Below are 15639 nucleotides of genomic sequence, written 5' to 3' on the forward strand. Positions count from 1 at the left end.
CCACTCATCACACCGGTAAATGCCAAATGGCACCTCACTTGGTATAAGGCGACAAATTCAAACAGCTGGTAATGATTTTTAAAATGACTAGGAGCACCATCAGAAATAAAGATCATCTTCTCTGCCCCTGTTTGCAATTGAAGAATTTTGCGCACTGCTAGCAAAGCATGTGCTGAGTCATGTCCTGTGTCATCACTTATAACTGCAACACTTGTGGTCTTGTTTTGAAAATATGTCACTTCTGCAAAAATTGAAACCTGGTTATTACTCCAATGATACCCTTGTACTTCCTGTGGGAGAATTACAGACCACTTCTCAGAAAAATCACTGTGAAGCACTAAACACAGTTCTTCAGCCTGTGCACACCCTTTCACTTCTGCAATGTGTTGTTTTTGTAATTTCTTCAGATGCTGGTGTTGCTGCTCTCACTGACCAAGTACCAAGTTCATCAATGAAATTTTAAAGGCAGCAGTTTTCTTAATTAGTTTATTTTCCTCCCATGTCGCATATGTAATTTCTGCAGAGTTATCTCCTATGTCTTCCAGTCCAAGTGGCTGTAGGGACAGGGCAGTCACCACATTCTTGAAACAAACAAGTCTCCTGCTTTACGTCACACACTACTAATGACTTCATACGCCCAACCAAGGTGTCATATGTCATGTGCTCCACCAAGTTCTTCAAAGTTACCACACAAAGTTCAAAATTCGCACAGTACACACATGATAGTCATAATAGGTCATAATGCATAAAATTTTGATCTTCCAATATGTGAAGTTGTATAGTTGTTCTTATAAATTGCAGAAGTTTCTCTAATACTGTGACTCGTGTACCTCTTCACTTTCACAACTTTTTGACCTTCAGCTGTAACAGTTATAGTGTCTTTTTTGTTGGCACTCTGGTGAGAACAGTCCCATTTATCTTCCAGATAAAATGACTGCACTATTTGAACTTGAGCTGCTTCTACAGGATGACCATAATAGGGATCTGGTCTTCCAAAGACTCCTTTTACACACATTACATTTCTTGATTTGTCTACCATGTACTTTGATATTGATGGAACAATGTTCAAAATTGTTTGAAAATGTCTCTGGAATAATAGTTAAAACGTGCACCTTTTCACTGTAGGATGCACAATATTCAACAGCTGAATTGATGTTTGTGAGAAATTCCTGGCAAGAGGTGCAAGAATGCTTTGGTTCATTTTCTTCTGAAGATGGAATTTATGTTTAGAAGAGTGTGGTCAGTTTTGCTGTAGTGTGTTCATCCATAGCTTTGGTAATTTGTCTGTACTTTCTTGATGCATAGAGCTTATGACTCAACTTCATTGACCACAGTTTCTTAACAAGACTAATAGCTACCAATGTAGTTGACTGATTCAGGGTATTTAATTCTTCCTCTATTGATGCAAAATCTGCATCATCTGTACCACGGGAGGCTTCTCCTTGTTCAGATACTATCATTGTTGTTATTCTGTCAAAACATTTAGAACACAACACGTCATCACCAGAAACATCTTCACTTTTAAACAGAGTCTTCAAATGAGAACACTTATTCCCAACCTGAACAAAGTCTGATTTTTTGTTTGTCTTGTATATCACTCTTTTGCAGATAGTCAACACACTTCACTCATCTGTGGCCCCAGTCAGAAGACATTTCAAATAGTCCTTTTCACAAAACACACTGTATCAACTGATCTCATGAAAAGACAGAACTCACGAGATGGACTCAGATTTCTTAGAACCCTCTTCAGTAATATTTCACCTGGCTCAATCCCAATGTTCTCTTAGGGCCACCAGAGTAATGGTCACAGGGAAAAGGTCACTAATACTCCAGAGATTAGATAATGGAGAATTGAGAGAGTAGGCAAAGGTAAATGACACAGGCATTGTCCCGATAGCCTCATGGCAGGCTGAATTAGAAGTCTGGCTAAGCCACAGTAAAGTCACATCCCAGCGGGTTGGAGTCATGGTATGGTAAATACTAAGTGCAGCCTTAAGGTTCCTATTAATCCATTCTGCAAAAGACAGGTTAGGATAATATGGTGTGGTGGTGATGTGTTTAATCCCATGGTTAAAGCAAAAAATTCTTAAAGAACCTAGAACCAAGAGCAGGATTATTATCACGCACAAGAGATTTCGGAGGACCAAACCAAGAGAAGACTAGACAACTGGTTGATAGTGTTCTTGGCTGTAACACTGTGAGTAGGGAGCAACCACATGAAGCACTAAAATGCATCAACTACTAAGACGTAACGATTACCTCTCCTCCTACAAGGCAGAGGACCTATATAATCCATGTTGAGGCTATCTAGCAGATAGAGTTCCCTCTGAGGCTGAAGAAGACTTTTATGGGCACCCAAAACAGGCTTGGCGTGTTTGCAGTGATCACACCTCACCACAAATTGATGAGTAATGTGATACATATATGGCCACACAAATCCCACATGGACCCGGTTCAGAGTTTTATAAAGTCCAAGATGGCTGTCGACAGCAGAATCATGAAAATAGTGCAGCACCATGGGTACCAAATCACCAGATAGGCAGACCCTCATCTCCTGCCGGGCTCCCACCCTTTTACATAAAATGCCCTTACTCAGGAAGTACTCTGCACTCCGCTCTCCTGCCTCAAGGTGCTGGTGAATGGGTCCCCATATGGGATCTTCTCCATGCTTAGCCTTCAGATTACCAAAGAGCCCAGGTGCCTCAGTTAGGATGTTATTCACTCCAAGAACCACCTGAGATTTCTCCTCACTTTCCCCAACTCTTCTGTGAGCATCTGGCTAAGAGCATCAGCAAAGTGGAAGGCAGATATCCGGACTGCCCAATGGGCTATCTGAACGGTCTTGTGAGGTCTGGCTAACACCCAACTCAGGGCTTGATTGTCCATCTCAAGAAGAAACTGTTGGTGTGGCATTCCAAATAAAAAATAAACTTCTCAAGAGTGAGCATGAGCAAGACCGCCAAAGACTCACATTTATAGATGGAATAATTAGCCTCGGCCAAAGTAGGCTGATGAGACGCTACAGGACGCCTTTCATCTTGTGTTCTTGAAGAGTAACGGTAGCAGTTCCTTCATGAGAAGCATCAGTCTGCACAATGAAAGTCTCATTAAAGTTAGGTACTGCTAAAACCAGAGGATTGGAGATAGCTGTTTTAATTGCTTCAAAGGCATGCTGCCGCTCTTCCCCTCAAACAAACGGGTGATGCTTCTTAAACAGCTCACTAAGTGGCAAAATTAGCAATGAACTTACAAAAGAAATTCGTCATGCCAATAAACCTGGCGATGCCCTTCTTATCTTTGGGGGGAGGACATTGCCTGAGAGCCTTAGTACGCTCTTGATCAATTCTAACACCATCGGCAGAAACCACATGTCCCAAAAATGAAATACAAGGCTGACACGGGCTAATCTTATTTGGCTTGACCATAAGACCAGCCCTTCACAGTCTAAAAAAAACCTGATCAAGATTCTCAAGATGGTCAGAGAAAGATTTGCTAAAAATAACCAAGTCACCTAGATAATTATGAACACAGTTATACTTATGATCTCCCAGAACATTATCCAACAGACGGGAAAGAACAGCTGCACCAGTGCAAGGCTGATAGGATCTCAATTGAACTCAAATAAGTTCCAATTGGTACAGAACATTGTAGCCACCTTCAAGTCCTAAGCCAGCAGAGTTTGATTGTATGCCTAATTTAAGTCCAAAATGGGTAAGAAGTGCACTCCCGAAAACCAAGTGAAACAATTTTGAAGGTCGAGCAAGGGAACTGATTCCAGGATGACTTTCTTGTTCAGTGCCCTGTAATCAATGACAGCTTGAAAATTGCCACCCTGCCCTTTAGGCACAAGCAAGACCAGGAAGGCATAAAGAAAGGTAGGACAACGAATAACACCGTCCTCCAACAAACAGTCGATTTTAACCTGCAGGATTTTAATCTTAGGAGAAAGTCTGAAGGGTGCCTGGTGCACAGGAATTCTATCCAGAAGATGGATATCATACTGGATAAAGGTCGTGACACCCAGCCTGTCCAATACAACATCAGGATAATGATTCAACCATTCCCTCGTAGACTTACACCGCAGATCAACTAAGTGACTAAGACCGATGTTGCCCTCACAGCTGTGTGCAGTATGCACCCCACTGCCCTTACGGCAGACACAGAAACCAAAACAGTCTCCAGGTGAGAACTGAAAGTGGAAGGTACTGCCAGGATAATCAAGTACTAACCCATGCAACTCTTGGCCATCCGCAAGTCTACATCTTTGTGGGACCAGCCTCGGAACCGAAAATCGATATAAATGTCGATACTCCAGTTTCCAGCTCTGATCAATGAGAGAAACTGAACTGCCTGAATCAAGCAGGGCACATATGGGTTTATTGCCATTGCATGTACAAATATAAGGGAGGGAGTGGGTGGCCAATGGGCCAATAGCCATACAATTAACTGGCCAGTTCCTACAATGAGCCACCCACTTTTCTTTAAATGTCAACTATTAGGACGGGAAGCTCATTGCTTCAAACCCTGGTGAACGAAATGGCCATCAGTGCTCAGTGAAAACAACATTGGATCTTGGATATTTGCTTCTGTTTATACGCGGACTCACTCACACTGTCCTGACCATCCCTCATAGCAACGCACTGTTTGTCAGAAAATGCAAGAGTTTCTGCTGTATCTACAAGATCTTGCAACTGTCTCCATGAGGAAGGGTTATTCGCAAACGTAAAATGTGAATGGTCTTAGGGCCGCATCTGCTCAATAATGTGATCAATGCTCTGTGCTTCTGGGATGCGCAAGTCTAATGCGTCGACAGTGGTACATACCCAGTCAAAATATTGTCCCAAGGTTTCGTGCTGCGCCTGCACTTTCCAATAATATGCTTGCTCTAAATGAACACGCATACATGCTGACAGTTTTTGATTAAACACACATTGCCTAAGCTGCCCTAACAACCCAAGTTCCTGCAAGACTTCCGCCCAAAGTATACTTAACCTGCCTTTAGTTACTGGTTAAAGTAAGGCTAGCAAAATGGGGTGACAAACCTGAAAGGCATTCACATGAACCTGAAGGCATACAAACAGCCACTCACAGAATCCAAGAATAGTTCCTTAATATCCTTAATAAGCAACAATATCGCGTTAGGCAAATGAGAAAATTGATCAGCTAAACTATCCAGTGCCAACTGTTCACTTAATAAAGGATGTATCTAGGCCTCATCAGGTTCAGGACCCAGGCGAATCTGCAATGAGCGCAGTTTATCACATAATTTCTGATGAAGGTGGTTATCCAACCCCATCAGATTGATGATTGTTATATCAGCTAAATAATTACTGTAATGTGCCAAATGTCCTGAACACGGTACACCTGATGCTGGGTAGGTTGAGACAGTTCTAAAAATTCTACAGATTGTGTTACTTACTGAACTGCTCTTGCGACACCAAGAGCAGCAAAAGTTCCAGATAGAAGGTAATTCATGTTTGTACTGTGGCACAGAGACAGGTGGCAAAATTAGTCACTTCTCCTTTGGCAGATAATCCTCTGATCTGGAGTTCATATACCAGATGTTCCTTGTGTAAATGAGCAATGCTGGGAATGGCGTGTGCTTAACCACGACCATGGTAACAGCAAAACACGACAGAATTAGTATAGATGAATATATATACAAGGTCACAATCAATAGCACAAAAATAAACACCACAAGCTATGTATGATGGATGTATCTGCCCCCCCCCTCCCCACCCCCACCCCCCTTATTAAGGAAACGAAGGCTCTGCTACCATTTGTTACACGCATTTTCATCTTAGCATTACACAGAAAGCAGTAGGGCCATAATATCAAACATACACAGCTTGTGTTAAACAATTTTATTTACCTTACACAATTTAATACAACAAGACAGCTTGGAGTTTAATAACCTCACCACCGTTACAATATGACTTTTCTCAAACCCCTATGAACATTTACTTAACCAATGTTGTTGTGGTCTTCAGTCCAGAGACTGGTTTGATGCAGCTCTCCATGCTACTCTATCCTGTGCAAGCTTCTTCATCTCCTAATACCTACTGCAACCTACATCCTTCTGAATCTGTTTAGTGTATTCATCTCTTGGTCTCCCTCTATGATTTTTACCCTCCGTACTGCCCTCCAATACTAAATTGGTGATCCCTTGATACCTAGAATATGTCCTACCAACCGATCCCTTCTTCTAGTCAAGGTGTGCCACAAATTTCTCTTCTCCCCAATTCTATTCAATACCTCCTCATTAGTTATGTGATCTACCCATCTAATCTTCAGCATTCTTCTGTAGCACCTCATTTTGAAAGCTTCTATTCTCATCTTTTCTAAACTATTTATCGTCCACATTTCACTTCCATACATGGCTACACACCATACAAATACTTTCAGAAAAGACTTCCTGACACTTAAATCTATACTCGATGTTAACAAATTTCTCTTCTTCAGAAACACTTTCCTTGCCATTGCCAGTCTACATTTTATATCCTCTCTACTTCGACCTCCATCAGTTATTTTGCTGCCCAAAGAGCAAAACTCATTTACTACTTTAAGCGTCTCATTTCCTAATCTAATACCCTCAGCATCACCCGATTTAATTCGACTACATTCCATTATCCTCATTTTGCTTTTGTTGATGTTCATCTTATATCCTCCTTGCAAGACACTGTCCATTTCGTTCAGCTGCTCTTCCAGGTCCTTTGCTGTCTCTGATAGAATTACAATGTCATCGGCGGGCCTCAAAGTTTTTATTTCTTCTCCATGGATTTTAATTCCTACTCCAAATTTTTCTTTCATTTCCTCTACTGCTTGCTCAATATACAGATTGAATAACATTGGGGATAGGCTACAAGCCTGTCTCACTCCCTTCCCAACCACTGCTTCCCTTTCATGCCCCTTGACTCTTATAACTGCCATCTGGTTTCTGTACAAATTGTAAATAGCCTTTCACTCCCTGTATTTTACCCCTGCCACCTTCAGAATTTTAAAGAGAGTATTCCAGTCAACATTGTCAAAAGCTTTCTCTAAGTCTGCAAATGCTAGAAATGTAGGTTTGCCTTTCCTTAATCTATTATCTAAGAAAAGTCGTAGGGTCAGTATTGCCTCAAGTGTTCCAATATTTCTACGGAATCCAAACTGATCTTCCTCGAGGTCGGCTTCTACCAGTTTTTCCATTCGTCTGTAAGGATTTCGTGTTAGTATTTTGCAGCCGTGACTTATTAAACTGATAGTTTGGTAATTTTCACATCTGTCAACACCTGCTTTCTTTGGGATTGGAATTATTATATTCTTCTTGAAGTCTGAGGGTATTTCGCCTGTCTCATACATCTTGCTCACCAGATGGTAGAGTTTTGTCAGGGCTGCCTCTCCCAAGGCTATCAATAGTTCTTTTCGAATGTTGTCTACTCCCAGGGCCTTGTTTTGACTTAGGTCTTTCAATGCTCTGTCAAAGTCTTCACGCAGTATCATATCTCCCATTTCATCTTCATCTACATTCTCTTCCATTTCCATAATATTGTCCTCAAGAACATTGCCCTTGTATAGACCCTTTATGTACTCCTTCCACCTTTCTTCCATCTGAGCTCTTGATATTAATACAAGTGGTTCTTTTTTCTCCAAAGGTCTCTTTAATTTTCCTGTAGCCAGTATCCCATCTTACCCCTAGTAATATACGCCTCTGCATCCTTACATTAGTCCACTAGCCATCCCTGCTTAGCCATTTTGCACTTCCTGTCAATCTCATTTTTGAGGTGTTTGTATTCCTTTTTGCCTGCTTCATTTACTGCATTTTTGTATTTTCTCCTTTCATCAATTAAATTCGGTATCTCTTCTGTTACCCTAAGATTTCTATTAGCCCTCATCTTTTTACCTACTTGATCCTATGCTGTCTTCACTATTTTGTCCCTCAAAGCTACCCATTCTTCTTCTACTGTATTTCTTTCCCCCATTCTTGTCAATCATTCCCTAATGCTCCCCCTGAAACTCTCTACAACCTCTGGTTCTGTCAGTTTATCCAGGTCCCATCTCCTTAAATTCCCACCTTTTTGCAGTTTCTTCAGTTTTAATCTACAGTTCATAACCAATAGAATGTGGTCAGAGTCCACATCTACCCATGGAAATGTCTTACAGTTTAAAACCTGGTTCCTAAATCTCTGTCTTACCATTATATAATCTATGTGAAACCTTTCAGCATATCCAGGTTTCTTCCATGTATACAACCTTCTATTATGATTCTTGAACCAAGTGTTAGCTATGATTAAGTTATGCTCTGTGCAAAATTCTACCAGGCGCCTTCCTCTTTCATTCCTTACCCCCATTCCATATTCACCTACTACGTTTCCTTCTGTTTCTTTTCCTGCTATCGAATTCCAGTCACCCATCACTATTAAATTTTCATCTCCCTTCACTATCTGAATAATTTCTTTTATCTCATCATACATTTCATCAATCTCTTCATCGTCTGCGGAGCTGGTTAGCATATAAACTTATACTACTGTGGTAGGTGTGGGCTTCGTATTTATCTTGGCCATAATAATCACTATGCTGTTTGTAGTAGCTTACCCACATTCCTATTTTTTTTATTCATTATTAAACCTACTCTTACATTACCCTTATTTGTTTTTGTATTTATAACCTTGTATTCACCTGACTAGAAGTCTTGTTCCTCCTGCCACCAAACTTAACTAATTCCCACTCTATCTAACTTTAACCTATCCATTTTCCTTTTTAAGTTTTCTAACCTACCTGCCCGATTAAGGGATCTGACATTCCATGCTCCGACCCGTAGAACGCCAGTTTTCTTTCTCCTGCTAACAACGTCCTCCTGAGTAGTCCCCGCCCAGAGATCCAAATGGGGGACTATTTTACCTCCAGAATATTTTACCCAAGAGGACACCATCATCATTTAACCATACAGTAAAGCTGCATACCCTCAGGAAAAATTATGGCTGTACTTTCCCCTTGCTTTCAGCTGTTCGCAGTACCAGCACAGCAAGGTCATTTTGGTTAGTATTACAAGGCCAGATGAGTCAATCATCCAGACCGTTGCCCCTGCAACTATTGAAAAGGCTGCTGCCCCTCTTCAGGAAGCACATGTTTGTCTGGCCTCTGAACAGACACCCCTCCGCTGTGGTTGCACCTATGGTACAGCTATCTGTATCGCTGAGGCACGCAAGCCTCCCCACCAACGGCAAGGTCCATGGTTCATGGGGGGGTGGGGGGTGACTTTACCAATGTATAAAGCATTAATTAAAGTTGCTCCTGGCACAAAAATTTAATAAAACCAAAACTTGGCAAACTCAAAACTGGCAAGACTAGGCTATACAATGACTTCCATTTGCAATATTATTTCATACCAAAGGAATAAAGTAAATAAATATTACAAAACCCAAGGAATAAAAAGGTCGCTTCTAAAATCTTAACGCTACCTGCTGAAGGCAGCCAGTGCCCAAACTTCTGACTACAGAATAATCAAGTAGGTGCTAGTACAGATAAACACCAATTAAAATAACAAACAAATAATAAAAGAGATCCTTTACCTCTAAAGATTGCTTGGTAAGATAAACACATAAAACCCCTTGCTTTATAAAAATTTAATCCTTTATAACTCACACACAAGGTACAAATAACAACATCCTGTATGATAAAAAAAGGACAATTAACCAAGTGGACCCTTAATGAATCTGATTGGGCACCAATGACATAGTGCCACTTAACATTACAAGTTCAAAGTTGTACATCAACCCCAAAGTACATTGGCAGAGGAATGGGGCACCAAGCTTAGTGATCTGATGGAGTCAGAGATGCAATATAAAGATGTACTGAGGAAGAGGGCCTCCACATGAAACCAGTCAAACAATCGCAGTTCTGTTGGCAACAAGCCCCGATGCCATGCCCCACCGTAGAAGACGAAATGCAGTGTACACCACGTAACTGAAAAATAAATCAACTACAACAGCACACTTGCATTTCCACATTCATACTACACAAAACATAAAACACTAACATTTAAAACAGGAAAGCTAGCTTGAAAAAAAAGTTTTCACTCAGCAACTTAAACATTCATTTAAACACCATAATGACACATGATAGTAACAGCTTAGTTTATTTTAAGGACAAGGACAAGCAGAATTATATTTTCATGAAACATGATGTGTTCTGATGAGACAGCATCATCTTCTGTTACTCATTATAAACGTGTAGATACTTGTATTTAAAAGGCACGGTTAGGACCTCCATAAACATACAATCACTAAATAGTGAGCAGCTCACCAGCCTTCCATACATATATCTACTGATCATTTATCAAGTAGTAAGAAACCAAGATGGAATGCCTATGGCCCATTATCATGACGTGTGTGACTTAACTTGCCATGGCACACTTGGGACCAAACTCACAGACTGCAGACAACATTGATTAACCATTAATAGATATAACTAAGCACACAGTTGCACCTGCTTTAATCAAACCATATGAGCAGGTGAACAGTTAATCCAGGTGATGCTCTGGCAAGCTGTTCATTTTATTGTTCACTGCATGGTGAGCACAAAACCAAACACCATGCATCCTGCCAGAACCCAACTTTGCCCCCATCTCCGGCTGTAGCATACCACTCATAACATGTGCAATGAGCATGCACATCAAGTAAGGGCCAACCTCCCGACTCTGTAGTTGACCAACAGACCACACACCACCCCTGCTGGACCCACAATGAACAACTGACTCAAGGCTGGCCAAAGGAAAATCGAAAGCAAAGATGACCCTAGTGGGACAGAAGTACTGGAGCCAGTCGCGCAACATGTTATCCAAGCCACAATGTTTGCTGACAATATTATATTTTCAAATAAATTATCTTTTTCTGGACATGTTTCTTCAACTGCTGCAATCATGCAATCCTTTATTAATTCACTGTCAAGTTTTCATATTTATCTATTGAGTGAGCCACGCAGAAACTAGCACGAATTGCTGTATTACTGCATTTCTCTACTCTCTGCAAGACTTCAGTGCTACCCATTCAGCATTATCAGAGGTAGTTATAAAGTAGTCATAATAATATGCAGCAGGTGCATTGGTTATTACCACGGTACGCAGTACGCACATCGCCTATTACCACAGTATGCAACATGTGCATAGGCTACTACCATGACAGTGAAATGACCAGGACACTTGCTCATAAGTGCCGACAGAAATTGCAGAGTGGAGTCCACTGCCACTCTAAAACTACATCATGTTAGTATGCACTACAAAAATAATCTGTCAAAGTTTTCTTGAGCCATGACAATGGTGTCTTCGGATTACAAAGAGGCAATCACTACTGCCACTGTGCGGCGAGGAATGCTTCGGTGGGAGGATGTCTCGCAGTGCTGACACCAATGCACTTTGTGCTACATTCTCATCACTTGATGTGATGTTAATGACACATGGAAGTAACCAGATTTCTTGAAAATGGATTACAACTACTTTCAAGAGTGGTATATGTAACAATGAATATGAAATGAAATTAAGGCCACAGCTCGAGGTCAAACAACAAGCTGTTCACTGCGTAGTGACTACTACAGTGCCATTCATTGTCACACCATAAAGATTGGCAGCAGTGGTAAGCACCACAAAAACTTCTGTACTGTACCAAGGAGTTCCAAGCAGTACTAGCAGGGTATCAGGCCTCAAGAAAACTTAGATTATAGCTAGGTCTCAGCTCTTGGGACTTACTGGAAGATGCAGTGTAACCCTTAGGCTCAAATATTTAGAAGCCCCTGTTTACAACATCAATTTAAGAAGGGAGAGGCATGAAGAGCTTCTGCAGTTTCACAAGAAATGGAGAAAAATTAATTGCTTTTATGATATAACATACAGGCTACTGTAATTTGGTAGCAGATGATTCTCCCACATAATCAGCCATTGCCAAGGGAAAAACTCATATATGTTTGGAGTTTTCGGAACAAGGATGATTAAGATCACCTGAGATACTAGGCCTGAATAATTTGCTAGTAATTCGTTTTTCTCCCCTGAAGTGTTTGACACTATGTTAAAATTGTGCGGACTCTGTCAGCTTGCCATCGCAGCATTTATGCCATTTAATAACTAACAGTTACTTGTGAAGGAAGACATATATCAGTGTCACTGCCACTTCAAAATCTCTTTTGTACTTTTAGCTATATTTTACTCGCAGTGATATACATTCTAAAACATAGTGCTCAGTAAGTTGCATGCTATTAAACTTTTTCAATATAAGATTTGCAAATCAAGTGCACATGCTTGACAGATAGTGTTTTTCCACAAGGACTGTAACAAATTATGAAAAGAAGCTAAGATTTCATGCTACCACCTGTGAAAGAAGTCATATTTTTTTTAACTGTATACTTTCTTCAAAATCGAGTGAGAAACATTTTTGAACTAAAAAATTACACAAATGAAAAGGGATTTTCGTTCCTCACAAGGAAAATAAAGCTTTTGATGAAAAAAAGTTTATAAAACAATGTGGTGTAGTTTTGTACGAAATATGTTACTAGTGGGACTGCATAAGTAATGAACGGTATATGGGATGTAGTAGACAAATCCTTACTTTATCTCAAGAACAGAATTACATCGTCAGGGGCTCAACACATACTAAACCATCACAGATATTATTGTTCACTCTACTGCACAGGGCAGTTATGTTTATTTTGTCAGTCAGAGATCATGTATAGTCACTATGGCACCAAAGAGCCCCCTTCCCCCGTAGTGCAGAGTGCAGGAGAAGGGAAAACGTTACAAGGAAGTGAAGTGTCGGCGTCGATCTGTGGTGGTCAATGGCCACAGTGATGCCAGAAATCTCATATTCTTTGGCAGGAGGCCATAGGGCAGGTCCGTATTGGGAAGTAGTCTGTACCAGTGCACTGTTGTCAGTAGCAGCCTTGGCTGTCAGCGTTGAGGGTGGGGTGGCCAGTGGTATAGTTCTATTGTCGGCTGTTGCTGGGACAGCTGTACCATAAACCAGGACAGTTATGAGGGAGCCCTCGGTAGTGAGTCGGGATGTCAATTACACTGTGTTCAGGTGTCAGCTGGTATAGGCAAGGAGTGGTGGTAACGGTGTGAAATCATGCTGATCCTTGATCTCCTGTCTTCGAATTGCACGAAGATGAACAGATTTTTGTAAATGAGTGTCACAAATATATCCTCAGGGAGAAAGTTGGAAAGGTTGAGCTGCATTGTGAAAGGGGTGAAAGATGGTTGGTTGAGTGGAGGGCTAGACGGCAGCTGTGGAGTCAGTTTTGCGATGGCCCAAGGTGACTTCAGTCTGTTAACTGACACTGTTGATCATTTGCCCCGAACATGATGTTGAATTTGTGGTGGGAGCAGTTACGTTATGAGGGTCTGCCTACAGCGGGTGCATGGCCAGTCACAAAGTGTCAATGCGTAGCATCACATGTGAGCAGCTGGATGGGTCCTTATGGAAGAAGACACATGGCATTGCATGATGTGATGGGGGGTATAAGCAGGTTCTGTATGTGGCATATGATGTGGGGGATGAGCTCTGGTACGTCATGATCAGAGGTGGATGTAGCCTATCTGACGAAATCAGTGGGAAGAGAGAATGTCTCGCTGCACAGGATCTCGGCTAAGGATGCACCAAGGTCTTCCTTATGGGTGGTGCAGATAGCAAGCAGTACCAAGGGAAGGGCTTCTGTCCATGGTTCAGGATAACAAATTAGCACCACTTTTAAAATGTGGTGCAATCTTTCAACAAGACTGTTTGACTGCACTGGCACGAGAATGGTTGCAGCCACAAAGATGACACAGTCCATTGAATACAGAGTACTGAGATTTTCTGCCCTGGTCAGTAGCGAGCAACACAGGGCAACTAAATTGTGTAATCTACATGTTGACGAAAATATTGTTGATATGATTCTTGAGTTTCTCCCGGCGTATTAGATAATCAAAATATCCACGGGTGTGCTGCCGGACTATAGTATCCAACGGGCACAATATTTCGGCGATCATACATATCGCCATCATCAGGTGAACTGATGGACTGAACTCCTGTGAACGTGCCGGCACGGAGATCCGTACGCTATGGCTGCTCAGAGGGAACTGGATTCGGTCGCGGCGGCGGCCGATTTAAATACCCTGCGCCGGCGGCGCGCTCCCTCCGCTGTCCGCACCCCGCACCACGGTCGCGCGGTGGAACAGATTGCGACGGCGTCTAAGATGATGTCGGTGTGATGGCTCTGTCCGCCGTGGTCGTCACAACTATACGTTTGCTCGATTTACTTTTGATTAACCCAATCGTTGGTTCCCAAGCCTTGCTAAGATCATAGCCACAGTCACGGTTTATGAGGTCGTCAATGGTGCGAATTTCGATGGGCTCTCTAACAACACTGTCCCAGTATCTCGACGTCTGTATCAGAATCCTCGTGCGGTCATACTCCATGTCATGATTTTCCGACAAACAATGTTCAGCGACCGCCGACTTGCTCGGATACATCAGTCGAGTGAGTCTCTGGTGTTCACGGCATCGATCCTCGACGGTACGCATCGTCTGACCAATATACGACTTGCCACATTGACATGGAATCTGGTACACGCCGGCCTTCCTCAAACCGAGGTCATCTTTGGCGCTCCCCACCAGTGCACGAGTTTTATTTGGAGGACAAAACACAGTTCCAACCCGGTGTTTCTTCAGAATGTGGGCGATTTTCCCTGAGAGTGCGCCTGTGTGTGGAATAAATGCAGTGCCTACCTCCTCCCTCGTGACTTCATCCATCTCAACAGGTTGTGCTGCAGTGGTTGGGCGGAGAGCACGTTGAATCTGCCACTCTGAGTACCCATTTTTTCGAAATACAGTTCTCAGATGTTCCAATTCCTGGGGTAGACTCTCTGCATCAGAGATAGTGCGCGCCCTATGTACTAGAGTTTTAAGTAACCCATTCCTCTGTGAAGGGTGGTGGCAGCTGTCTGCGTGCAAATACAGATCAGTGTGCGTTGTCTTCCGATACACCCCATGCCGTCAGCCCTTCTCTTGAGCAAGACGTCAAGGAAAGGTAATGTACCCTCCGTTTCAGTCTCCATAGTGAATTTGATGTTGGGGTGTATGGAGTTTAGATGTGTAAGGAAGTCAAGGAGTTTATCCATACCATGTGGCCAGATGACAAACGTGTCACCCACGTAACAGAAAAAGCAAGTAGGTTTCCATACGGATGACGACAGGGCCTCCTCCTCGAAGTTCTCCATGTACAAATTCGCTACCACCGGTGAGAGTGGGCTACCCATGGCGACTCCCTCCGTTTGTTCGTAGTATTCTCCATTAAAAAGAAAATATGTGAAAGTCAAGACATGCCTAAAAAGTTCAGTGGTCTTCTCGTCAAAGTTCTGACTAATCAATTCTAGTGACTCTCGCAGGGGTACCCTCGTAAACCGGCTGACAAAGGCAATGCTAAAATTGTTGCCTCCCATAAGGACTACACTGATAAGATGCAGAGCCTGCTAAATGACGATTCCTACCGGAAGATCAGCGTTGACGCTACAAAGAAGGTGGAGAACAAGACGAGGGCGCTTCTCAAGCACGCAGATTTGCTGGAGGGTGATGCTAAGAAATTGTTACCCCAAGGTCCGGTACCGTCTAGACTATATGGACTCCCAAAGGTTCA

The sequence above is a fragment of the Schistocerca americana genome, chromosome 1 (assembly GCF_021461395.2).
Source record: "Schistocerca americana isolate TAMUIC-IGC-003095 chromosome 1, iqSchAmer2.1, whole genome shotgun sequence".
In the NCBI taxonomy this organism is placed as follows: domain Eukaryota; kingdom Metazoa; phylum Arthropoda; class Insecta; order Orthoptera; family Acrididae; genus Schistocerca; species Schistocerca americana.